Genomic DNA, 26,417 nt, shown 5'->3' on the forward strand with positions numbered 1-26,417 from the left:
TAGGCCACCACTGTGCACTGTGGTGTTTTGAGTCTACCTGAATTAATTTCAGTTCCAAGTCTGTATTTAATATATTTCATTCAATGAATTCATGCTCTAAAATCAGATTTTTAATGTATATGTGGCAGTGGGTTTGCTGTTTTTGGTTTTATGTGTTATATATATATGTGTGTGTATACACACACATATATGTATATATATATACTTATATGCATATTTGGAAACCCTGGTGGCGTAGTGGTTAAGTGCTACGTCTGCTAACCAAGGGTTGGCAGTTCAAATCCGCCAAGCACTCCTTGGAAACTCTGTGGGGCAGTTCTATTCTGTCCTATAGAGTCGCTATGAGTCGGAATCAACTCGACAGCACTGGGTCTGGGTTTATATATATACATATGTGTGTGTGTCTGTATATGGAAACCCTGGCAGTGTAGTGGTTAAGTGCTATGGCTGCTAACCAAAGGGTCAGCAGTTCAAATCCATCAGGCACAACTTGGAAAATCTATGGGGGTGTTCTACTCTGTCCTATAGGGTCTCTATGAGTCGTAATCGACTTGACGGCACTGGGTTTGGTTTTTGGTTTTATTTTATATACATATATATATAACAAGTTGCTATTAAGTTGGTTCCAACTTATGGCAACCCTATATAAGAGAGAGAGAAAGAGAGGACCCTGGTGGTGCAAATTTTAAGCACTTGGCTGCTAATTAAAAGGTTGGCAGTACAAACCCACCAGTGGCTCCATGGGAAAAAAGACCAGGAAATCTGTTTCCCTAAAGATTAAAAAAAAGATTACAGCCCAGGAAATCATATGGGGAAGTGATACTTTGTTATATAGGATCGCTATGAGTCAGAATCAACTTGATGACACACAATGACTATGAGTTGGAATTGACTGAGGGCAATGGGTTTGATGTTTTTGTATGAATATATGCACGTGTATCAGTATATCATGAATTATAATAATCATTTCAAAACGTATATTTTCTACGTTTACTTACATAATACTTTCTTAGATTTTTTTTTTTCCTTTTTTTAACCTCAGTTTTCTCTAAATGAACAATTTTATCTAGGCTAATTTCTCACACATATAACCAATAAGAGTTTTCTTAAAATAAACACCCAAATACTTAACTTTTTAAGTGTTTTATACATTCCTGTCCAAAGCAATGCTTAATATTGTTTTTCCATGTTAGAACTATAAGGCATAAAAGTAGACAAGAACATCCATATGAAACCTGTATAGTATAAATGCTCCTAAAATTAAAAAAAAAAAAAAAAAGTACATGGAATCTCCCAACATAATAGCTAAAATGTCCAGGATATAACCTATAATCACCTGTCATACCAATAACCAAGAAAATCACAGCTTGAATGAGAAAAGGCAATCAATTACTGTCAACCTTGAGACAAATGTTGAAATTACATGAAAAATATTTAATTAGTCATCATAAAGATAGTTCAACAAGAAATTACAGATTGTCTTGACAAGAAATAACAGATTGTCTTGAAACAAATTAAAAAATGGAAAACCTCAGCAAAAATATGTTATAAAAAAAGAATCAAATGGAAATAATAGAACCAAATAATATAATAGCAAGACAGAAAAAAAATAAAAAACTTGTTTGGACTCAGTAATACAGTGGAGATGCAGATGATAAAATCAGTGAAATTGAGGAGAGATCGATAGAATTAGCCCAGCCTTAGAGAAAAGAGCTAAAAAGAAAGAGAGTAGGAGGGAGAGGCAGGAGGAGGGGAGATAGAGAGAGAGTAAAAGGGCTAAGAGATTTGTGGGAGAGTAACAAAATATGTAACATATGTATTACCAGAATTCCAGAAGAAGATTGACAATAGAGTATTCCAAGAAATAATGGCTGAAAAAAGCCAAAATTTGGTGAAAGCCATAAGTCTACAGATTCAAGTAGCTGAATGAACCCAAATATGATAAACCCAAAGAAAGTCATGCGAAGGTACATTATTTAACTTGTGAAAACTAAGCACACAAAAAAAATTGAAACACACAGAGAGAGATAAAACGCCAGTTAAAATACAATAAATTTCCACCAGAAACTGGGAGGCCATAAGGAAGTTGCAGAACAGTTTGCAAGTGTTGAAATAAAAGAACTATCGACTACAAATTCTGTATGTAGAGAGAATATCCTCCTGGAATGTGGGGAAATGAAGACATTCTCAGGTATTGTAAAATTAAAAGGATTTGTTAAAAAAATTTCATCAAGTATTAACAAAGTGATAATGAATGGAATCTTGGAGAATCATTGTGACGGTTAATGCTACGTATCAACTTGGCCAGGCTATGGTGTCAATTTGTCTACATTAGTATAGTAACTGTTATGTAGAAATTACATGTGATTAACTCAGTTGTCCTCAAGTACAGTAGATTACCTTCCATACTTTGAACAGGCCTCAATCAAAAGGTTGAAGGCCATGAGAGCAAAAAGAGTTACCCTAATTGTGTTCTTCATCCCGAGTATAAATAGACATTTTACCAGAACACTCTTACTCTTCACTCTTCTTATCACCTGACCTATGTATTTTGGGAGACAAGTATAAAGGAGTCTCCAGTCTGTCACCTGACTTAGGGATTTAGGACTTGCTAGCCATCCCCCTCTCCCAATCATGTGAGCCACTTCCATAAAGCAAATCTCTCTCTCTTTCTCTTGACACAGGTATAGATGCAGATGTGGATGTAGATAGGGATACAGAAATAAATAAATCACTAATTCTGTTTTTCTACAGAAGTCTGACTAAGACAACCAGGAAAGAAGAAAGATCAGGAATATTAATACATTTAATAGACACGTCTCCTCATGATTTTTGTAAATTATATTTGATGATTTAAACTAAAAGTATAAAATCATCTTATACTCAAGACAATGATATTTAAAAGTAGGGAAGATAGAACCAAACCAAACCAAATCCATTGCCATGGAGTCGATTCCAACTCATAGCAACCCTATAAAGGGACCTAAATGGAAGAAAATGTCTACATTTCACTCAAAGTGGCAAAAAGTTGATACCAGTGGATTGTGATAAGTCTCAGATATATATTGTATTAAATGGAGCAAGCACTAAGATAATTACACAAAGAGACATACTCAAAAACACTACAAATAAACAATGATAGAGTATCAAAACCATTTATATAATATTTTGAATGACATAATTACGGAAGTGGAGAAGAGATTAGTGGTTGCTCGGCCTTGGGTAGGCCTTGGATACAGGGGAAAGTTTGAGATGGAGGTAGTTGTGATAAAAAAGGGTGAACATAAGAGATGAGAGATCTTTGTAGCTATGGGACTATTTTTATCTTGATTCTGGTGATGAATGAAGAAACATTTACATGCGCTAAATTTCCATAAAACTAAATACATACATACACAAAATGAATGCTGGTAAAACTCAGGGAATTTTATTAAGATTGGTGGATTGTATGTACTTCAATACACTAGTTGTGATATTGTAATATCATTTTTCAAGATGTTAGCATTGGAAAAAAAAGCAATATAGGGCACAACAGATCTCATTCTATTATTTCTTATAACTGTATCCAAATTACATTTACCTCAAAATAAAAAAAAAAAAGTTTGTTAAAGGATTCTTAGTAGATCATTTTTTAAAAGTCATAGGTGTATTAAAATAATAATAAAAAATACATCTGGTTTATTAGAATCATTTTTATAATATAAGGGTGTCCTACATTAGAAAGTGTAGTAATTCTCTCCATTAAACAGGTCAAAGGACTTCAAAGAGCCCATGTTAACCTCAATAGATTAAAAATATCATTTATTAAAATTTAATGCATAAGCAACATAAAAATTACATATGAACTAGACAGATGAGACCATCCTTTCCTTTAGAGGCTTGAAAAAATTGTATTAGAAAAATTCCTACATTAAACATTAAATTAAGGATGAAATGTGATAAGTCTTTCTATTAATGTCAGAAAAATGCAAAATACCCATTATGAATTATATTGTTCATTATGATTTTGAAGTTCCGAGCCAACATATAGGTATAAAAAAATGATAAATTATGGTCACCCATTCGATAGGAAGTGACAAATCCTCATTATTTTCAGACAGTATGACTGTCCAGCAGGAAATTCTAAAGAATCAACTGACAAGGTGAAGGTACAAAGAAAATGTTTAACAATGTAGATATATGATTTACTTTACAATCCAAGACTTTCTTACATATCAGCATTACTCTATTATAAAAACTATAACAAGAAACACACACACACACACACACACACACGGGAAGCATCAAAAGAAGATGGAAGGAATACACAGAGTCATTATACCAAAAAGAATTAGTCAATGTTCATCCATTTCAAGAAGTGGCATATGATCAGGAACTGATGGTACTGAAGCAAGAAGTCCAAGCTGCTCTGAAGGCATTGGCGAAAAACAAGGCTCCAGGAATTGATGGAATACCAATTGAGATGTTTCAACAAACAGATGCAGTACTAGAGGTGATCACTTGTTTATGACAAGAAATATGGAAGACAGCTTCCTGGCCAACTGACTGGAACAGATCCATATTTATGCCTATTCCCAAGAAAGGTGATCCAACCGAATGTGGAAATTATAGAACAATATCATTAATATCACAGGCAAGCAAAATTCTGCTGGAGATCATTCAAAAACGGCTGCAGCAGTATATCGACAGGGAACTGCCAGAAATTCAGGCCAGCTTCAGAAGAGGATGTGGAACCAAGGATATGATTGCTGATGTCAGATGGATCCTGGCTGAAAGCAGGGAATACCAGAAGGATGTTCACCTGTGTTTTATTGACTGTGCAAAGGCATTCGACGGTGGGGGTCATAACAAATTATGGATAACATTGCGAAGAATGGGAATTCCAGAACACTTAATTGTGTTCATGAGGAATCTTTACATAGATCAAGAGGCAGTTGTTCGGACAGAACAAGGGGATACTGATTGATTTAAAGTCAGGGAAGGTGTGCGTCAGGGTTGTATTCTTTCACCATACCTATTCAATCTGTATGCTGAGCAAATAATACGAGAAGCTGGACTATATGAAGAAGAACGGGGCACCAGGATTGGAGGAAGACTTATTAACGACCTGCATTATGCAGATTTCTTAACCTTGCTTACTGAAGGTGAAGAGGACTTGAAGCACTTACTAATGAAGATCAAAGCCCACAGCCTTCAGTATGGATTACACCTCAATAATCCTCACAACTGGACCAATGAGCAACATCATGATAAACGGAGAAAAGATTGAACTTGTCAAGGATTTCATTTTACTTGGAGCCACAATCAACAGCCATGGAAGCAGCAGTCAAGAAATCAAAAGACACATTGCATTGGGCAAATCTGCTGCAAAGGACCTCTTCACAGTGTTGAAGAGCAAAGATGTCACCTTGAAGACTAAGTTGCACCTGACCCATAGTATTTTCAATAGCATTATATGCATATGAAAGCTGGACAATGAATAAGGAAGACTGAAGAGGAATTGACGCCTTCGAATTGTGTTGTTGGCGAAGAATATTGAATATACCGTGGACTGCCAAAAGAATGAACAAATCTGTCTTAGAAGTACAACCAGAAAGCTCCTTAGAAGCAAGGATGGCGAGACTGCATCTTACATGCTTTGGACACGTTTTCAGGAGGGATCAGTTCCTGGAGAAGGACATCACGCTTGGCAGAGTACAGGATCAGCAGAAAAGAGGAAGACCCTCAATGAGGTGGATTGACACAGTGGCTACAACAATGAGCTCAAGCATAACAATTGTAACGATGGTTCAGGTCCAGGCAGTGTTTCATTCTGTTGTGCATAGGGTCGCTATGAGTCAGAACCGACTCGACGGCACCTAACAACAAACAACAACATAATAAGAAAAACTAGAAAAAAATATTTACAATGGCATCAAAATACAACTAGGAAGATATTGAGAAATTGTTGTGTAAGACACCATAATATCTAACAAATATTGTGAGTTCATTACATACCAGGCACTGTTCTATACACTTTAAATATCTCATTTGTCATTATCTGCCATAGAGTGGGCCCCAGCTGATGGCCTCCCCATGCACAGCTGAACAAAATGCTCTCTACCTGCACCATCCCAATGATCAATTGCAGATCAGACCATTGTGATGTATAGGGTTTCCACTGGCTGACCTTCAGGCCTGTCTTCCTAATCTGTCTTAGTCTGGAAGCTCTGCTGAAACCTGTTCAGAATCATAGCAATAAACAACCTACTACTCATAGACATATGGTGGCTGCTCATGAGATGCATGCCCAGGAATAGAACCAGATCTCCTACGTGGAAGATGATAACTCTTATCACTGAACCACCAATGCCTCTAAACATCTTGTTTAACCCCCCACTAAATGCCTATTCGGAAACCCTGGTGGCATACTGGTTAAGTGCTACGGCTGCTAACCAAAGGGTTGGCAGTTCATATCCGCCAGGCACCCCTTGGAAACTCTATGGGGCAGTTCTACTCTGTCATATAGGGTCGCTATGAGTTGGAATCGACTAGACGGCACTGGGTTTGGTTTCTTGGTTTAAATGCCTATTCATCTGAAAAGAGGTTTTAGTTGGTCAAAGTCACAAAGTTCACAATAAAAGAATGATGTCTGGGTCCACATTTTTTTAACCATGAAGCTATATTGTCTTGCTACATGGGAGACATAAAATTAATACTTATTAAACAGGGGCATAGAACTTGATTTTGTTTGGGAAGGTTCAAAGGTATAGAGATTCTAGTTATTACCAAATCAGTTTAAGAATTCAATATACTTCCTGACAGAATATGGTCATAATTTTAATTTTAAAGCATTTTTTTCTAAAATTTATACAGATTAATAAATATGCCAAAGTCACCAATAAGATACTAAAAAAGAAAAAAAATGGGGATAGATGCCTTAGAATATCAAATGTATTGTAAAGCTATAGCAATTACAGTAGTACTATATGAAAGAAAATGAAATATAGATAAAGGACACTGAATATAAAGCCTAAAGTGTAAAAAGAACACACCTTTTTAGGAAAATATATTTAATAAAGAAGGCATTTAAATAACTATGGAAGCATTAACTATTTAATAAATGATGTTGGGACAATTTGTTTACCTTTTGGGAAAAGATAGATTTTTTTTCTTATCTCATATATTCATACAAATTAATTCCAAATTATTAAATTGCAAAAACAATAAGATAAATGAAAACAAAACTTAAAAATTGTATACTAGATTTTAGATAAAATGAATATGTGGCACAAACAGTTAAGTGCTCAACTACTCACCAGAATGTTGGTGGTTCTTGATGTAGATAAGTCTTAAAAACTGCTCAGTAGATGCATCTTAGATGGCCGCTTGTTAGCATTTAAGACCCCAGACGCCACATTTCAAAGTGGGATGCAGAATGTTTTCATAATAGAATTATTTTGCCAATTGACTTAGAAGTCCCCTTAAGCCATAGTCCCCAAACCCCCACCCTTGCTTCGCTGACCTTTGAAGCATTCAGTTTATCCCAGAAACTTCTTTGCTTTTGGTCCAGTCCAGTTGAGCTGACCTTCTGTGTATTGAGTATTGTCCTTCCCTTCACCTAAAGTAGTTCTTATCTACTAACTAATCAGTAAATAACCCTCTCCCACCCTCCCTCCCTCCTCCCCTCGTAACTGCAAAAGTATGTGTTCTTCTCAGTTTATACTATTTCTCAAGATCTTATAATAGTGGTCTTATACAATATTTGTCCTTTTGCCTCTGACTAATTTCACTCAGCATAATGCCTTCCAGGTTCCTCCATGTTATGAAATATTTCACCAAGATTACACGATAACTATGAGCCCAAGAGACAGAAAGGGCCACAGGAACCAGAGACTTACATCATCCTGAGACCAGAAGAACTAGATGGTGCCCGGCCACAACCAATGACTGCCCTGACAGGGAGTACAACAGAGAACCCCTGAGGGAGCAGGAGATCAGTGGGATGCAGACCCCAAATTCTCATAAAAAGACCAGACTTAATGGTCTGACTGAGACTAGAGGAATCCCGGTGGTCATGGTCCCCAAACCTTCTGTTGGCCCAGGACAGGAACTATTCCCGAGGGCAACTCATCAGACATTGAAGGGACTGGACAATAGGTAGGAGAGAGATGCTGATGAAGAGTGAGCTAGTTGTATCAGGTGGACACTTGAGACTGTGTTGGCATCTCCTGTCTGGAGGGGAGATGGGAGGGTAGAGAGGGTTAGAAACTGGCAAAACTGTCACGAAAGGAGAGACTGGAAGGGCTGACTCATTAGACGGAGAGTAATCGGGAGTATGGAGTAAGGTGTATATAAGCTTATATGTGACAGACTGACTTGATTTGTAAACGTTCCGTTAAAGCTCAATAAAAATTATTAAAAAAAACTGCTCAATAAACAAAAGATATAAATAATAAGATTGATAGATTTGTCTACATTGAAATTTTAAACTCCTTTCTGTGGACAGACCAATAGACAAAAATTAAGGCAAGTGAAAAAAACTATAAAAACTATGTATGTGATAGCAATAGCTACTTAATATAGAAAAGGTATGAAGGATTTCTATAAAGAATTAGAAAACCCCATAATACAATGGACAAAGTATACAAATATTATTTTCTCAGGATAATAAAATAATTATTCATTTGTAAAGCTAAGATCACTAGTAACTAGAAGATGTAAACTACAATACTAAAATCTCATTTCTGAGTGATGACATAGAAAAACATGAAACATTATAATAGAATAAAATGCAGATTATGATTCTTACATAGCTAGTGAGTTAGTAAACTGGGACAACTTTTTGGAATAGTTTGAAAAGATTTACTAAATGTCAGCAGCACATATTCTATTACAGACCAATTTTGCTTCTTTTCTATTAGCTATAGAATGAGTCAATTATAGGCCAAGATAGACTGTTCACTGAAGAATTATTTCTACAGACAAAAATATATATATATATATATATTAAAACTCATAAATAAAAAGGACTGGATAAATAAATTCAGAGATGTTTATTCCTTGATCTCTTGAACTACTGGGAAGTAATGGAACAGAATGGAGTATATCATTGATATATGCTGACATTAAACATTACCCAAAAGTGCTATAACTGTACAAAAGTAATTTATTAATTACCAAAATAATGAATGCATTGAAAAACAACTGTCATTAAATAATAACATATCTAAAGTTACATAGGTAGGTATGTAACTAATATATATGGAGTCTGTGTGGCACAAATAGTTAAGTGTTCAACTACTAACCAAAATGTTGGTGTTTCAAATCTACCTAGAGTTGCCTTGAAAAAAAATTCTTCGCAACCTACTTCCAAAAAGTCACTGCCATTGAAAACCCTATGGGTCATGATTCATGGAACTGGTTGGTTATATAAATGTATATTAGCCTTCAGTATGGATTATACCTAAACATAAAGAAAACAAAACAAAACAAAATCCTCACGACTGGACCAATAACCAACATCATGACGAATGGAGAAAAGATTGAAGTTGTCAACTATTTAATTTTACAAGAATCCACAATTAACACTCATGGAAACAACTGTCAAGAAATCAAAAGACACATTGCATTGGGGAAATCTGCTGCAAAAGGCCTCTTTAACGTGTTGAAGAGCAAACACGTTGCCTTGAAGACTGATGTATGTCTGACCCAAACCATGGTGTTTTCAATTGCCTCTTAATGCATGGTAAATCTGGTCAGTGAATACGTAAGACCGAAGGAGAATTGATGCCTTTGTATTGTGGTGTTGGCGAGGAATATTGAATATACCATGGGCTGCCAAAAGAAAGAACAATTCTCTCTTGGAAGATGCACAACCAGAATGCTCCTTTGAAGCAAGGATGATGGGACTATTTCTCACATACTTTGGACTTGTTATCAGAAGGGATCAGTCCCTGGAGAAGGGCATCATGCTTAGTAAAGTAGAGGGTCAGTGAAAAAGAGGAAGACCCTTAGTGAGATGTATTGACACAGTGGCTGCAACAATGGGCTCAAACATAACAACTATTGTGAGCATGGTACAGGACCACGGAGTGTTCTGTTCTGTTTTACACAGAGTAGCTATGAGTTGGAACCTACTGGATGGCACCTAACAACAACAACAACAGCGTACATGTATGTGTATGTATGTGTGTATGTAAATATGGAAGAAAAACAATGGAAAGAAACAAACAAAATTATAATAATAGCTATCTCTTGAGAGGCTTCTGAATAAGAGTAAATTTCTCTATACAAATAAGGAGTCCTTGTCTGGTACAAATGGTTAATGCACTTGGCTGCCAACTGAAAGATGGGATATTTAAGCCCACCCAGAGGTACTTCAGAAGACGTACCGGGTGATATACTTCTGAAAAATCAACCACTGAAAACCTTATGGAGCACAGTTCTGCTGTGACACACATTGGGTTGCTATGACTGGGAATCTACTTGACTGCAAATGGAAAATACATTATAAAAATAACAAAACACAAATATATATGTGATACTTTCCTAATTTAAACTCTTAAAGGTAAGTATTGCATTGATTTTCTTACAAACGAGATTGAATATTACAAGAAAATCCTTTGCCCATCTATGAAGCTTTGACAAAGTCAATTACAAGGGTTGTTTCCTAGAAAATACAGAATTTCAAACATCCACTGAAAAAGTAGACAACCAAATTAACCTTAAAACAAAAGTGTGAAAAAACCCTAGAGAAATAAACAAAAATCAAAGAAAGGGTACTCCCCTCCCCAACTCACCACACACAAGGCTTCAATTACAGGTCACTTTATAGCCTTTTTTTTTTTTTTTTATAGCCTAGCTCTTCCAAACTTTTAAGGAACAGAAATTCTTTATGTTGTCTAGCCAGGACTTAAGCATTAAAAATAAAATAAATAAATAAATAACTCTTCAACATTTCCTTTTGAAAGCTAACACCAATCTCTCAAATTTACAAACAATACAATAAAATACAAAGACTAATCTTTATTTTTAAAATATATGCAAAGCATACTATCAAACCTAGAATGACCTACACGGCAAGTGAGGTTTATTTCAGGATTTGAAAGACTTACTTTCAAAGATTTGAAAGATGCTTTAACTTTAGAAAATCTGTAAACAACAGCAAAAAAAAATTAATTTAAATGGAGCTGAGTCTATTTTGCACTTGTGAGAGCCCCAATTTTATGCAGGTGCTCAGAAACCAACTGGTTAGGACAGTTGATTCATTTCAGGCACCAATTGCTGGTGGGAACTGAGAGCTAATATGGCCAGGATTACTTTTCATATGTTTGGGATTTTGTGGCAACAATGTGCAGGCTTTAGTTCTCTATAAACTGTACTTAAGAAAAGCAGAAACTACTTTTGGAAAATAATTAGGATAAGTAATTACAGCAATATTTGTATACATCCTTTCATAATCACAGAACTCTTGTACTGTACCTGGAAAATTCATGAGTTGAACTACACAGGCTCAAATATTTCATTAACTCATAATTCTTTGCTATCCCAACAAATCGATTCAATATTTAGGGATAAGTTTTAGAGCCACTTAAAGAAACTCATAGACAGTCCAATCTAGAAAAAATCAAATCCAACTACTAAATCCTGGAATCAAATAAAATAGCAAAAGAATTACTTACATGATAGCCTATACGGAGCTGAAATCCCATTCAATTTAGGAAGGCTTTTGAAGCATCATTTTTAAGTGATTCATTCTTTGTAGCTTTTGTGTGCTTATAACATAATGGAAAACCTTATATAAATAACAACAATCACCGAGAGCATCAGTCTTTGTTATGCTGCTGTCATAATCTTTTCTTTTTAAGACCATTAGACCAGAAGAAGGAAATAACTATTCTCCACTGTTTTTATGGTGACACCAACCACAAAATTGTAATGTAGAAGTCTAAATTTAGCTGGACCGTAAAGTACTAATGATATTAGTCTTAATATCAAATATATCAGCAACATTAAATATACAACAAAAACTGAAGACATTGTTATTTCTTTGAAAGAACTGTATTTGTTTAAATCTATATGAAAAAATAGAACCTAAATTTATTAGCATAAAAAAAATAGGATGTATATATCCAGTTCTTCTTTAGCTCTCATCTATAGAAATATTCTCCTCTATCCCAAGTCCGAAATATGTTTCATCATGATCCTTTGTACAAATTCAAACATGCTTAATGAATGAATTAATATTTAAACAATGGATCAATAGAGTGCATTGATGCAGAGATCTCCATATTGTATGGATCAGGCATCACTCTCAATTAGAAAAGGACGTTCTAACATGAATATATGTTTACGTACTTTCACGTATATGTATGTGATTTCCCATTACCATGGGTGACACTGCTGGTATTTGAAATACCAGTGGTGTAGCTTCTAGCATCATACCATCACAGTATGACAAACTGATAGATGAGTGGTGGCTGTGAATATTAGTAACACTTAATTTTTAAAACTTTAGTTAAAATAGAAATTTGAATATTTCTTTCCAGAATCCAATGATAGGTCCTGAGAAGGAAGTTTCCCAAATGGATTACCTCTGAATTGTGATATGTCACTTAATGTTTTGCTGTTGCTTTTATGGTAGTGTGCACTGTCTAACATTTGTAGAACAGTAAAAAAATATATATATATATACACATTTTTTTTTTTTCTTATACTGCTTTTATGGAAACCCTGGTGGCTTAGTGATTAAGTGCTACAGCTGCTAACCAGAAGGTTGGGAGTTCAAATCCACCAGGCGCTCCTTGGAAACTCTATGGGAAAGTTCTACTCTGTCCTATAGTGTTGCTGTCAGTCGGAATCGACTCCATGGCAATGGTTTTTTTTTTTTTTTTCGTATAGTGCTTTTGTAATTTAAAAATACAACATTTTTCTTTTGAACATGAAACCCGGCTTTAATTAAATATCGATGAAAGAATCAATGCATTTTAAAGTAATTTCATAAGAATTATTTTATTTAAATCTTACACTATAAATTAAAATAAACTATATTTTATTTATTCACTATTCCTATATTTAGAAAAAAGCAATATTGAATTGCAAAAGGGTTTTATAACCAGAAGTTATATAGTATTCATAATATACCCAAATAAACCCATAAATATAATTGAACTCTGTCTCGAAGTTGTAAAAATTAGAAAAATAGCTCCGAATACTTTTGATGAGTGAATCAGTAATCTGTAACACAGCAGTGAGATATGTGTAATAAATGATACCTTTTCAAGTAGTATGAATTGATTGATAAGAGAAATATGAACAACACAAAACAGCTATTAAATTACCATGCAAAGTGTTTTTAAATAAAACAATAAATAGCAAGTTTTACTAAATCCATGAACCCATCATTATAAGATATATCCTTATTTCAGAAAAACTAAAATGTGAGTCTGTAAAATATAGTAAAAGACCTCAGGTTTCTGACTTAATACATCACAAGTGTTTTCTTTTTGTTTTTATTTTTAGTTGAGATCTTTTCTTGTAAAGTAGTATGGCTTTGGCAGCACTGGGGAATTATTTAAACTTTTGAGGTCTTTCCAATTAAGAGAATTGCATAACTCTGAACTCCAGGACCATGCTGCCCAAAATGTATTCAGTGAATTAGCAGCATCAGAATTCTGGGAATATTTACTAATAACCTTGTCCCCTTTATCAGACCTAATGAAATGAAATCTCAGGGAACTTGGGGTCTAGAAATCTGAACTTTGAATGTTTTTCCATATAAGTTTTAAGACAACAAAATTTGAGATGTTTTTCTGAAGTTTGTTGAATAAGTGCACTTCCCTTCATCTTTTTTTTTTCTTTTCACTGTCTTTTTTTTTAAGTAGTCTGGTCATAAGAACTACAAAGATATAGCATTTATATTTCTTAGAAACCAAGAGTTTGATATAGACAGCTATCTTTTTATTGGCTAGGGTAAATGTAGAATTTGATTAAGAGACATGTCCAGAGAAAATAACACTCTGTCTGAATATTTACTCCTTCAGATTCGATCAGACTCTTTTCAGTTTACAGCTACATTCAGGGGGACAATTAAAGGAAATGCTAGGTTCCAATACAAACAATTTACAACACCCATTGCATGGCAGGAATGGCTTCAAAATGCTGAAATACCACCTGAAAGTTATCAGACTAATCTCCTATCAATCCAATATAATACACTTAATGTCACCAAGCTCAAAATCTTAAATCAATATTTTCATCATCTCCTCTCTAGGCCTCAATGCCTATATGATAGTTCCACCTTTGTAATCCTGCCATTCAAGAACTTCCATTTTCAAAACCCATCTACAAAACTTAACCTCATTACTCATGATACAACAAAAAACCAACCCAGTGCCATCTAGTCAATTCCGACTCATAGCAACCCTATAGGACAGGGTAGAACTGCCCCATAGAGTTTCCGAGGAGCTGCTGATAGATTTGAATTGCCAACACTTTGGTTAGCAGCCTTAGCACTTAACCACTACGCCACCAGCGTTTCCTTACTGACAGCACAGATCATTACATGCCAGCATTTAGCCTACTTGCTCTTCCCCTATCTTGGCATATTTCTCCAATTAAAGCTTTTGTTTTTTTTCCTCCCAAGCTTTTCCCCTCTTCTCGTTTGATTTCTCCACTGTTTTTTAATCCTAATGAGATTCTACTTATAATTCAAAAATCAACATTTAGGCCCACCTTTTTAAGGGACGTTTGATTGCCAAAACAGTTTTTCTCATGGTTATTGAAAAGTGTATCAACTGTATTATTCAATTTTTCATTTAAATTCACCTTATGTTTATAGTATGCCTTACTTTAATCAGTGACAATAAAATGATCAGTATAACAATAAATATTAGATTTAGAATGTGTGCCAAGTATTTGCTATGGCTTTTATACACATTATATCATTTAATTGTTATGACATTTTTACAAATGTAATATTACCTTATAATGTGAAAATTTAATTTCAGGGAGGTTTATTTAATGTTTTTACACACGTACTAATTGACTAAGGAGCCCTGGTGGCACAATGGCTGGTGCTTGCCTGATAACTGAAAGATTGTAGGTTCAAACTCACCAGTGGTTCTGTGGGAGAAAAGGCCCGGCTATCTGCTCCTGTAAAGATTACTGCCTAGGAAACCCTATGTGGCAGTTCTACTCTGTGTTATAAGCTCTCTATGAGTTGGAATCCACTAGACAGCACACAACAACAACAGAAATCTTAGAAGCTAGAATGGAAGTGTAAGACCCTAAAACCAAAAACCAAATCCATTGCCATTGAGTCGATTTTACCTCATGGCAACCCCATGTGCACAGAGTAGAGTAGCATTACACAGGGTTTTAAGGCTGTGACCTTTTGGAAACAGATCACCAGGACCTTCTTCCAAGGAACCTCTGGGTGTGTTAGAAACATGAACTTTTTAATTAGTAGTTGAGTGCTTAATCATTTGTACCAACCAGGAATTTCTATAAGACCTTAGAGTTCCAAAATCCATTCTATATTCCATCCACCAAACTGCTCCACCTTCTACCTCTTCCAATTATAAGTGTATGGCACAGGAACTCTTTCTGTAGACAATAGGGAATAGTGAGTAAACTGAAAGCATGTTATGGCATGTTGTTTTCAAAGAATAATCATTAAAAATAACTTGCCATGTATTAAACTTAGAATATTTTTGAAAAAGGAAAAATAGTATCATGCAACAAGATTCAAATAAAAGAGCAACTTTTTAGAAACCTCAAACTTGTCAAAGCTTAAAACTAATTATATTTGGAGTATATTATGAGTCTAGTGAGGAAAACTTTCTATGGGTAGCCTGGATAGTATCTCATCTTCACATCCATTCAGTGTTTTCATCATATGACTTAAGGAACTGAAAATAAGACGTAGAAACATATTATACTGCCCGATCCCATTAAAAAAAATTTTAAAAAGTAGGCTGTATACCTTCAAGATACAAATATAGCTTTTCATGGCATCTTTACTAAATCTAATAGGATTTCTTGAGGGAGTGGTGGTTCACTGGTAGAATTCTCACCTCCATGTGGAAGAACCAGGTTCAATTCCCACCCAGAGTGCCTCATGAGCAGCCACCACCTGTGCCTCAGTGGAGGCTTACTTGTCTCTATAATGCTTAGCAGTTTTCAGTGGAGCTTCCAGCTAAGACAGACTAGGAAAAAAGGTCGAAACCTTGTAGACCACATCAGTCCAAGACAGATGTTGTAGGACAGGTCATAGGTCAACATAAGAGATGGCTCAGGACCAGGCAGTGTTTTGTTGTGTTGTACATGGGGTCGCCATCAGTTGGGGGCTGACTCGATGACAACTAACAACAACAACAAAATATGTTTTCTTAAAAATCAATTATTCATTTAATTAAAATATTTTAAAATAAATATATTTTCTAACTTTTCATGGTATACTTTGATATCTAAAATTTATATTCATGCTGATAAGATCATTAAGTACTTACCATAAGGAAAAAAATTATTTATCAGCAACCTAACACAGTATTTTTGGAGTAAAATTCAGGAAACAATGACTCTTGACCCCTTCACCAGTAAAGTTTTCATAAAGGATAAGACATTTAATTGGGAAATTAAAGAGATGTATGATTTTTAACAAGAATAGAATGGCATTGAAGACTAAGCACTCAGTGGAAACAAAGATACAGAAGAGCTTGAGACATTTGACGGAATTTTTAAAAAACTTTGGTGGGTAAGTTATGGTAAGAAAGTGCAATAGTAGGAGATAAAGCTGGACAAATTATTCATTTAATCATCTTTTTATTTCAAACATCTTAATTTACATTTCACCATGCATGAGGTATTTGGTAGGGATTAAGAATACACAAATGAAGAGAATGACTATATTTTCCCTCACTTAGACATTTAAGGCCTAATGTATGTTGGTAGCAATGGAAAGAAGAAAGATAATGACTGAATGAAAGTGGTAAGGAACAATTATGGTAAGTATTCACTGGTCTGTTTGGGTCTACCATGCGGTTCATGGTGCCTTATGATCTTGAAAAACGCCCATGTGTTTCATAGTCCTTACGGGCGGAATAATCTAGGAAAATCAAGAAACAAGTAAAAAAAAAAAATGTATGATGAAAACTAAGACTGTTCATGTTTCACCTGGCTCTACAGCTAAGGAAAATTGTGAGTTTAATTTATAAGCTACAAATACAGTAATAAAATGTCCTTTCACCTCATAGTCTTTTAAACTGGTTGATTTTAATCTTGGCATCTGCGTTTAAGCTCTGTGCAAATATACACGTTTTTATTGTTCTTTGCCTGGGGAATCAGAATAAAGATTTTAACTTTTGTTGTACACTAAACTGTCTAATAATGACCATTTCTTAATTTACAGAAAACACTGTAGAGAATAAGAAGCAAACTAGGGTTTATCAGAAGGATGAGTCAAATTGAAGCAACTTTTTTATCTTAAATGTTCTTATAAAAATAACCCTATATCATTATAGAGAATATGTCTTCTGCCCTTTTGAAGCTGACAACATTTAAAGTACACATTACAAGACTAAAAAAAAAAAAAAAAACATACACTGCTGTCAATTTCTATTCCGATTCATAGTGACCCTGTAGGGTTTCCAAGATTGTAAATCTTTGTGGAAGCAAACAACCACATCTTTCTCTGGCTGAGCCGCTGGTGGTTTTGAACCACTGACCTTCTGGTTAGCAGTGAGCGCTTTAACCACTGTACCACCAGGCTCCTTCAATTGTTGTTGTTGTTGTTAGGTGCCATCAAGTCAGTTCCAACTTATAGCAACACTATACACAACAGAACGAAGCCCTGCCTGGTCTTGTGCCATTCTCACAATCATTTTAATGCTTGAGTCCATTGTTGCAGCCGCTGTGTCACGCCATCTCATTGAAGGTCTTCCTCTTCTGTGCTGCTCCTGTACTCTATCAAGCATGATGTCCTTCTCCAGAGACTGGTCCCTTCTAATAACATGTCCAAAGTATGTGAGATGAAGTTTCACCATCCTTGCTTCTAATAAGCATTCTGGCTGTATTTCTTCTAAGAGAGATTTGTTTGTTCTTTTAGCAGTCCGTGGTATATTCAATATTCTTCACCAACACCACGATTCAAAGGCATGAATTCTTCGGCTCTCCTTATTCATTGTCCAGCTTTCACATGCATATGAGGCAACTGACTCAGACTTTAGAAAAAGACGCAAACTTAAAAGTAAGTGTTGAACACTCACAAAATTTGAAATTACTAAAGTTATTCCAGACCTGAAATCTGCATGCCTGTACTTAAAAATTAATATTTTCAATTACTATTTCTGGAAAACCATTTTGAATGTTACTAAAGAGTTAATACATTTATGGTTGCTTTGATGACAAAACATTTAAAGATATACTACAATTATTGTGTTATTAATTAATGGTGGACATTAATCATGTACACATGGCTGTGATAGTCATGAATACCTCAAACAAAGAAGCATAGAAAAAAGCACATTGCCTGGTCTGAGGTGATGGCCTATATGAAAGCATCTTGTGGGCCTAAAGAAGCTCCTGGATAAATATCTTTTAGGAACACACTGGAAGTGTGTTTAATGTTTTGTTATTTGTCAACATACAAAGAGTTTAAAGAAAATAAGTGTAGTTTTATGAACAATTTCCAAAGAAACAGTGTTGAGAAACCTAAGCAGGTAAGGGGTTGGAAACAGATTGTTTAATGAAAGCACTGTAACATCAGAGTCAAAAAAAGAATATTTCACGTGAAGTCTTAACCACATATATTCTGAAAAGAGAGATTATACCAGAATTTTAGAAGTAACTGGGCAAAAAAGAAGCAGTAGCATGAGTTTGAATCCACTTCACGGCAATGTTTTCTTTGAGCATAACAGTGGTGTCACTAGGGTGGGTGTCACTAAGGTGGGTATCACTCAGTGCAGCAAGTCAAGGTGTCACCCCTCTGTGGGTGGGGGCCAGCTGGTGAACTCCAGCCCGTGTGCAATGCTCCACAGTCATGCCTCTCCTGGCCCTGCCCTGATGCAGCTCCCCACAGTTCCTCCCCTCTCCCATCAGCCAAGTAGGAGACCCTTCCCTCCGCCCAGTGGTAGACACCATGCCAGCTCACACCATGACTGGCAAGTGACGGAAGGAGAGTGATAGCGACGAGTTACCTACCGCACTCGATGACTGACGACACCAACCCTAGTGACCCAACAACCTTGGTGGCTCCTCCCCACCACCACCACCAGGCACCCTGGAGTCATTTTTTGTCACCCCCTCTGACAGCGTCGGGGGTGTGGTCTGCACCCCCTGCACCCGCTAGTGACACCACTGGTGACATAGTTTCACTTTTTTCTTTTGTTTGAGGAAAGGGATATGATTAGAGATGTAGAAAATTGGCATTAACTAAAAATTGTGGTTTAATGAGAAATGAATATCACCTTACAAGAAAGCCCTCTCTGCCATCCATGATTCTAAATCAGAAAGATAAAAACAACACTCAGCTGTGAAAAGAACAGAGCAAGAAAGAAAAAATTCTAGGATCTCAGAAATGTCTATTAATCCCAGAAAGGTCTAAACTGAACTACAAAACTGAACCTACAACCCTGATGCTGAAGATTAAGAAATCTCATGAAAGAAGGCCTTCAGTGAGCCTAAGGAAGTTAGAGTGGTTTAGTTACCAAAGACCTATTAAAATAAGAAAGATAGTACCTTAGTGGAAGATGTCTATTTGATTTTTTCTAGTTCTTATCTCATATTAATTTCTAAAACATTCATATCTTGCATGTAGGGAAAGCTAATATTGGTTCCAATTAGCCTACGGAAATGTCGAGACTTAGAGAAATTTTAGGATGAGAAACAATATAAAAACTAAGAGTTTTGTATTGATAGTACCATTTTCTATTCATTGTATGAAGGGAAAATAATGTATTTATAAATAACAAATATTTTTCTTACATTAAAAATGATTGACTTCCCTAAAGAACACATGGTTATTTAAAACAATGCATTTTATACTCTATATTATATATGCTATTTTTAGTTGTCTTAGGTTGGGTTTTCTAGAGAAGTAAAGCATATATATACATAGAGAGAGAGAGAGATTTATATGAAGGAAATTGCTCACATGGTTGTAGAGGCTGGAAAGTCCCAAGTCAATGGGTCAGGCTGGAGGCTTCTCCTGACTCACATAGCTATAGGGGCTGGTGAACCCAAGATCGGCAAGCCAGTCAACAGGCCTCTCGTTCATAGGCTGTAGAGGCAGACAAATCTCTAGATCAGCAGATAAACTGGCAAGCTGCTGGCTCACAGACAACAGAGGCTAACAAATCTCAAGATTGGTAGGTAAGCTGCTACCTCAAATTCCAAGAACAGGAGGTCAGATGAAAAAGAGCCAGCTGTAGGATCCAGAGTGAGCAAAAGCCCATGAGCCTTGACAGAAAGTCCACCTATACTGGATGCAGGCCACACCCCCAAGGAAACTCCTTTTCAACTGATTGGCTACTCACAGTAGATCCCATCATGGAAGTGATCACATTATATCAGATCTCATCATGGAGGTGATTACATCCTTATTTGACACCAAACTACATCATAACTATCAAACCACTGGGAATCATTGCCCAGCCTAGTTGTCTCATAACCTTAATGATCACACATGAGAATGGTATATTTTTCCATTTATATAGGGGGTCTCATGGTTTATTGCAGTAGTGTTTCCTAGTTTTCTTTGTATAAGTCTTCACTTAGATTTTCTAAGTGTTTTTATCCTTTTGTTGGCTGTTGTAAATGGTAATTTTTTTTCCTGATTTCTTTTCTGAAGTTGTCTTTGTTAGTGTAAAAGAATCCAACTGATTTTTTTATGTTGATCTTGTACCCTGTGACTTTTCTGAAGTCTTCTATTAGTTCCAGTAGCGTTCTTGTGGAGTCTCTGGAGTTTTCTACGTATAGGATCATGTCGTCTGTGAAAAAGGATAGTTTTACTCCTTCCTTGCCAATTTGGATGCCCTTTATTTCCCTTTCTTGCCTTATTGCTTTAGCTAGGATTTTCAGTACAATATTGAATTAGAGTGGTGATAAAGGACATCCTTGCCTGGTTCCTATCTCAAGGGGAATGCTTTTAGTCTCTATGCCTCTGCTGCTCTTTTTATTATCACTACTATAGTTCTTGTAAAAATATATATAACACATTTGCCAATTCAACATTTTTCACATGTAAAATTAAGTGATACCAATTCATTGATCATGCTGTGCAATCATCAATATCCCTTGCCAAATTTTCCATCACTGTAAACAAAATCTTTATATAACTCAGAAGTGATTAGTCTTAGGATCCAACCTACACTGATGTGACTTCAGTTGATTGATTGATTGTATTACATTAAATTGAACTATGGAAAGTGATTACATCAAATTACACTAGATTACACCCACAGTTATGTTGTTGTTATTAGTTGCCATTGAGTTGGTTCTGACTTACAGTGACCCTGCGCACACCAGAACAAAACATTGCCTGGTCCTGCACCATCCTTACAATCGTTGTTATGCTTGAGCTTATTGTTGCAGCCACTGTGTCAATCCACCTCATCGAGGGTCTTCCTCTTTTCCCCTGACCCTGTACTCTGCCAAGCATGATGCCCTTCTCCAGGGACTGATCCCACCTGACAATATGTCCAAAGTATGTAAGACACAGTCTCGCCATCCTTGCCTCTAAGGAGCATTCTGGCCGCACTTCTTCCAAGACAGATTTGTTCGCTCTTTTGGCAGTCCATGGTATATTCAATATTCTTCGCCAACACCACAATTCAAAGGCGTCAACTCTTTTTCGGTCTTCCTTATTCATTGTCCAGCTTTCACATGCACCTGATGAGATTGAAAAAACCACGGCTTGGGTCAGGCGCACCTTAGTCTTCAGGATGACATCTTTGCTCTTCAACACTTTGAAGAGGTCCTTTGCAGCAGATTTGCCCAATGCAATGTGTCTTTTGATTTCTTGACTGTTGCTTCCATGGCTGTGTCATCTGCATAAAGCAGGTTGTTAATGGTCCTTCCTCCAATCCTGATGCCCCGTTCTTCTTCATATAGTTCAGCTTCTCAGATTATTTGCTCAGCATACAGATTGAATAAGTATGGTGAAAGAATACAACCTTGACGTACACCTTTCCTGACTTTAAGCCAATCAGTATCCCCTTGTTCTGTCCAAACAACTGCCTCTTGATCTGTGTAAAGGTTCCTCATGAGCACAATTAAGTGTTCTGGAATTCTCATTCTTCACAGTGTTATCCATAGTTTGTTATGATCCACACAGTTGAATGCCTTTGCATAGTCAATAAAACACAGGTAAACATCCTTCTGGTATTCTCTGGTTTCAGCCAGGATCCAACTGACATCAGCAATGATATCCCTGGTTCCACATCTTCTTCTGAAACCAGCTTGAATTCCTGGCAGTTCCCTGTTGACATACTGCTGCAGCCGTTTTTGAACGATCTTCAGCAAAATTTTGCTTGCATGTGATATTAATGATACCCAGTGCCGTCAAGTCGATCGTGACTCACAGCGATATTAATGATATTGTTCTATAATTTCCACATTTGGTTGGGTCTCCTTTCTTGGGAATAGGCATAAATGGATCTCTTCCAGTCAGTTGGCCAGGAAGCTGTCTTCCATATTCTTGGCATAGACGAGTGAGCTCCTCCACTGCTGCATCTGTTTGTTGAAACACCTCAATTGATATTCCATCAATTCCTGGAGCCTTGTTTTTTGCTGATGCCTTCAGAGCAGCTTGGGCTTCTTCCTTCAGTACCATCAGTTCCCACAGTTTTAGGGGTTAGGATTCCTACACATATTTTGGGAACACAATTAAATCCGTAATATCATACGATCTCGTAATCATGCTACGAGGCAATTTTCCAACTACTTTGAAAAAAATTATCTCTATGTAAAACATTCACACAATGTTTACAGCAGCTTTATTCATAATTGCCAAAAACTGGGAGAAATAAAGATATCCTCCAAAAGATGAATAGATGAACAAAGTGTGATACATCCATAAAAAAGGGAATATTATTCAGCAGTCAAAATAAATGAAGTATCAACCCACACACACACACACAAAAACCTTTTAAGAACATTTTAATGCATATTGCTTAGAGGAAGAAGTGGAATCACACCAAATGATTCCAATTTTATGACATTTTGAAAGAAGCAAAACTGAAGAGATAGTAAAAGGATCAGAGGTTGCCAGGAGTTGCAGCAGAGAGTGCAGGGAGAGGATGAATAGGTATACCACTGGGGATTTTTAGGGCAGTGAAATTATTCTGCATGATACTATAAAAATGAATACATAATATTATGTATCTAATATTAACACCCATGTAACTGTATTACATAAAAAAGGAAACCTTAATAGAAACTCCATATGTTATGGAAAAGAAAAAAAAAAAAAACCCAGTGCCATTGAGTCGATTCCGACTCATAGCGACCCCATAGGACAGAGTAGAACTGCCCCATAGAGTTTCCAAGGAGCACCTGATGGATTCTAACTGCCGACCCTTTAGGTTAGCAGCTGTAGCGCTTAACCACTACACCACCAGTGTTTCCTCTATGTATGTTAAAAAAAAAAAAAATGTATGTTAGTTAATAATATTTCAATATTTTCTCATCAATTATAAAAAAATATACCATTCTAATGCAAGATGTTAATAATAGGGAAGACAATGGGTGGGGGAGTGAGGGAACTTACCTGCGAATTTGCTGATAATTCTTGTACCACTGTTCCAGGGACCACAGTTTAAGTTTTACTGTTCTATATCCAAGCCCTTGGTTACAACACAGAAAAGGTGTCTAACATTGGTCATGCTTGTATTATATTTTGCTTTTCACAATGTCATTTGTTGTAATGTAATTGTCTCTTAATTTTTATGACTCTCCCTCTAGACAGAAGGGACAAGATGGAATACATTTTAGGTGTACTTTAAATATACATATGGGAGGAAACCCTTATGGGAGGAAACCCTGGAGGTGTAGTGGTTAAGTGCTACTGCTGTTAACCAAGAGGTTGGCAGTTTGAATCCTCCAGGCACTCCTTGGAAACTCTATGGGGCAGTCCTACTCTGTCCTATAGGGTCGCTATGAGTTGGAATTGACTCAATGGCAGTGGGTTTGGTTTTTATATACATATGGGAAACCCTGGCGGTGGTGTGGTTAAGTGCTACAGCTTCTAACCAAAAGATCGGCAGTTCGAATCCACCAGGAGCTCCTTGGAAACTCGATGGGAAAGTTCTACTCTGTCAAAATCGACTCAACAGCAATGGGTTTGGGGGTTTTTTTGGTGTGTGTATATATATATATGTCTTTGGTTTGTGTGTATATATATACATATTTCATCCTTTGTCTGGACCACCTAATTAATGAAGAGTGCATAGTAAATGCTTAAAACTCTGTTTAAAGCCTTGACAAAAAACTTTATTTTGAAGGTTTTCGTTACATTCATCTTTTTAAAAAAATTACCTTCCACGCATTTTAAATCCTTCAGCAGAAAAAATGACTGTTAGCATCATGAGCAGAGTTACAGGTTCCAGACACATTCAGGTAGTAATGAATTACCTCAGAGACACAGGCAAGCACAGAGAGTTAGTTTTTGGGCCCATTACCTATATATTTATTATAATGAGAGTTATCATGAAGACATTTTCCAGGAGATTTTCTAAAAGTCAGTCTAAATGTCAGACAAAAATTTTAAAACTCTAGTGTTCAAGAGGTGAAGTATTTGGAATAGAATTTAAGTTAATGTCACAATAAGTTTCAACAGTGTTATAAAGTTCAGTCAAATGAACCTAGTTTTTAAAATATCTGTACAAATAATACTTTGAAAGAAAGAGCAGTATGAATCAAAATTACTTTTAACAATAATTTTTAGAGGACATTGTGTTTTACTTTTTAAATTATACTTAATAAACAAAGTCTTTGCTACATGTGTTACCATAGTCAGATCTTGAGTTATGTAGCTAAAAAACAGAAAAGAAAAAGTATAGAATATATGCAAAATCTACTTAGACATTCCTTGAATACAGGTATGAAATATAGTATAGTCCAAAGATAGAATATGAAAATTCAGAGAATTCAATTAAGTAATAAATAAATAAATAATGAAATTAGTTGCAACTTGAAAAAAATTTTTTTTTTTTTGAGTTTAGGCAGAGTTCGGAATTCTATCTACCCAATCCAGGGGTTCTGGAAAACCTGATGGCTTAGTAGTTAAGACCTATGGCTGCTAATCAAAAGGTCAGCAGTTCAAATCCACCAGGTGCTCCTCGGAAACTCTATGGGACAGTTCTACTCTGTCCTGTAAGGGTCACTATGAGTCTGAATCGCCTGGATGGCAATTTTTTTTTTTTTTTAAATCCAGGGGCCAATAATTAAAAGAAGTTATCCAAGAATTATTTAAGGGAATATATTGGAAAGCGCTCTAAATTATAGACAGCAGAATTCACTACAGGTATTTTAAATATTAAAGACTGAATTGTTGTTAATGTTGTTGAGTGCCATTAAGTCAATTCCCATTCATAGCAACTCTATGTGACAGAGTAGAAGGGCCCCACAGTGTTTCCCAAACTGTCCCCATACTAGAGCAGATCAGGTCTTTTCTCCTGTGGAGTGGGCTGGTAGGTTCAAATCACCAACCTTTTGGTTACCAGTCAAACACTTAACCACTGAGCCACCAGGGTTCCATTAAACATAAGTGAATATATTAAGAAGTGTGAAAAATAGTAGCAGGCTCAAAAAAATTTGGGAAAAATTCCTAAAAGCATGCAGCTGTATTACACCACCAAGCAAACTATTGCCCATCCCATAATGAAGTCACAGAACTTGAAATCTGCTACCACAGTTTTGTGTTTACATCCATGTGGCCTCTGCTACAGCCAGTAGCTTGTTTAATCTGGAAGTCTGCTGCCAATGAGGAGCTATCACAACAGCAGATAGCACCAGAAGTGGGTCATCTTTACTACAATCCATGCTAAAAAAATAGGTACCATGAGATCAATTCCATACCTTAAAGAACACCTTTCCAAAGTAGTCTTCTCAGGTGCATATGATGAAGGGATTTAAAGAGCATCATTTACTCTACCTGCAAGAGAGTTAAGAAGAGGTAGTTCCCAGTATTCCTACTTCTTCATACAGATGTTGTTTAGAAAGGATTTGAAATGGGTATTTAGCAAGTTGCAGCAACCTACAACTTTGGACACTCAATATCCACACCTCTCTTCCCATTATTATATTTTTAATTTATATCAGCAGTGATATCATCCACCTCATGCAACCATTTCTCCTAAAAGCAAAAATGCACACATACATCACACACACACACACACATATATATACACATACACACACACACTAGTTCTGGAAAG

The sequence above is a fragment of the Loxodonta africana genome, chromosome 20 (assembly GCF_030014295.1).
Source record: "Loxodonta africana isolate mLoxAfr1 chromosome 20, mLoxAfr1.hap2, whole genome shotgun sequence".
NCBI lineage: Eukaryota > Metazoa > Chordata > Mammalia > Proboscidea > Elephantidae > Loxodonta > Loxodonta africana.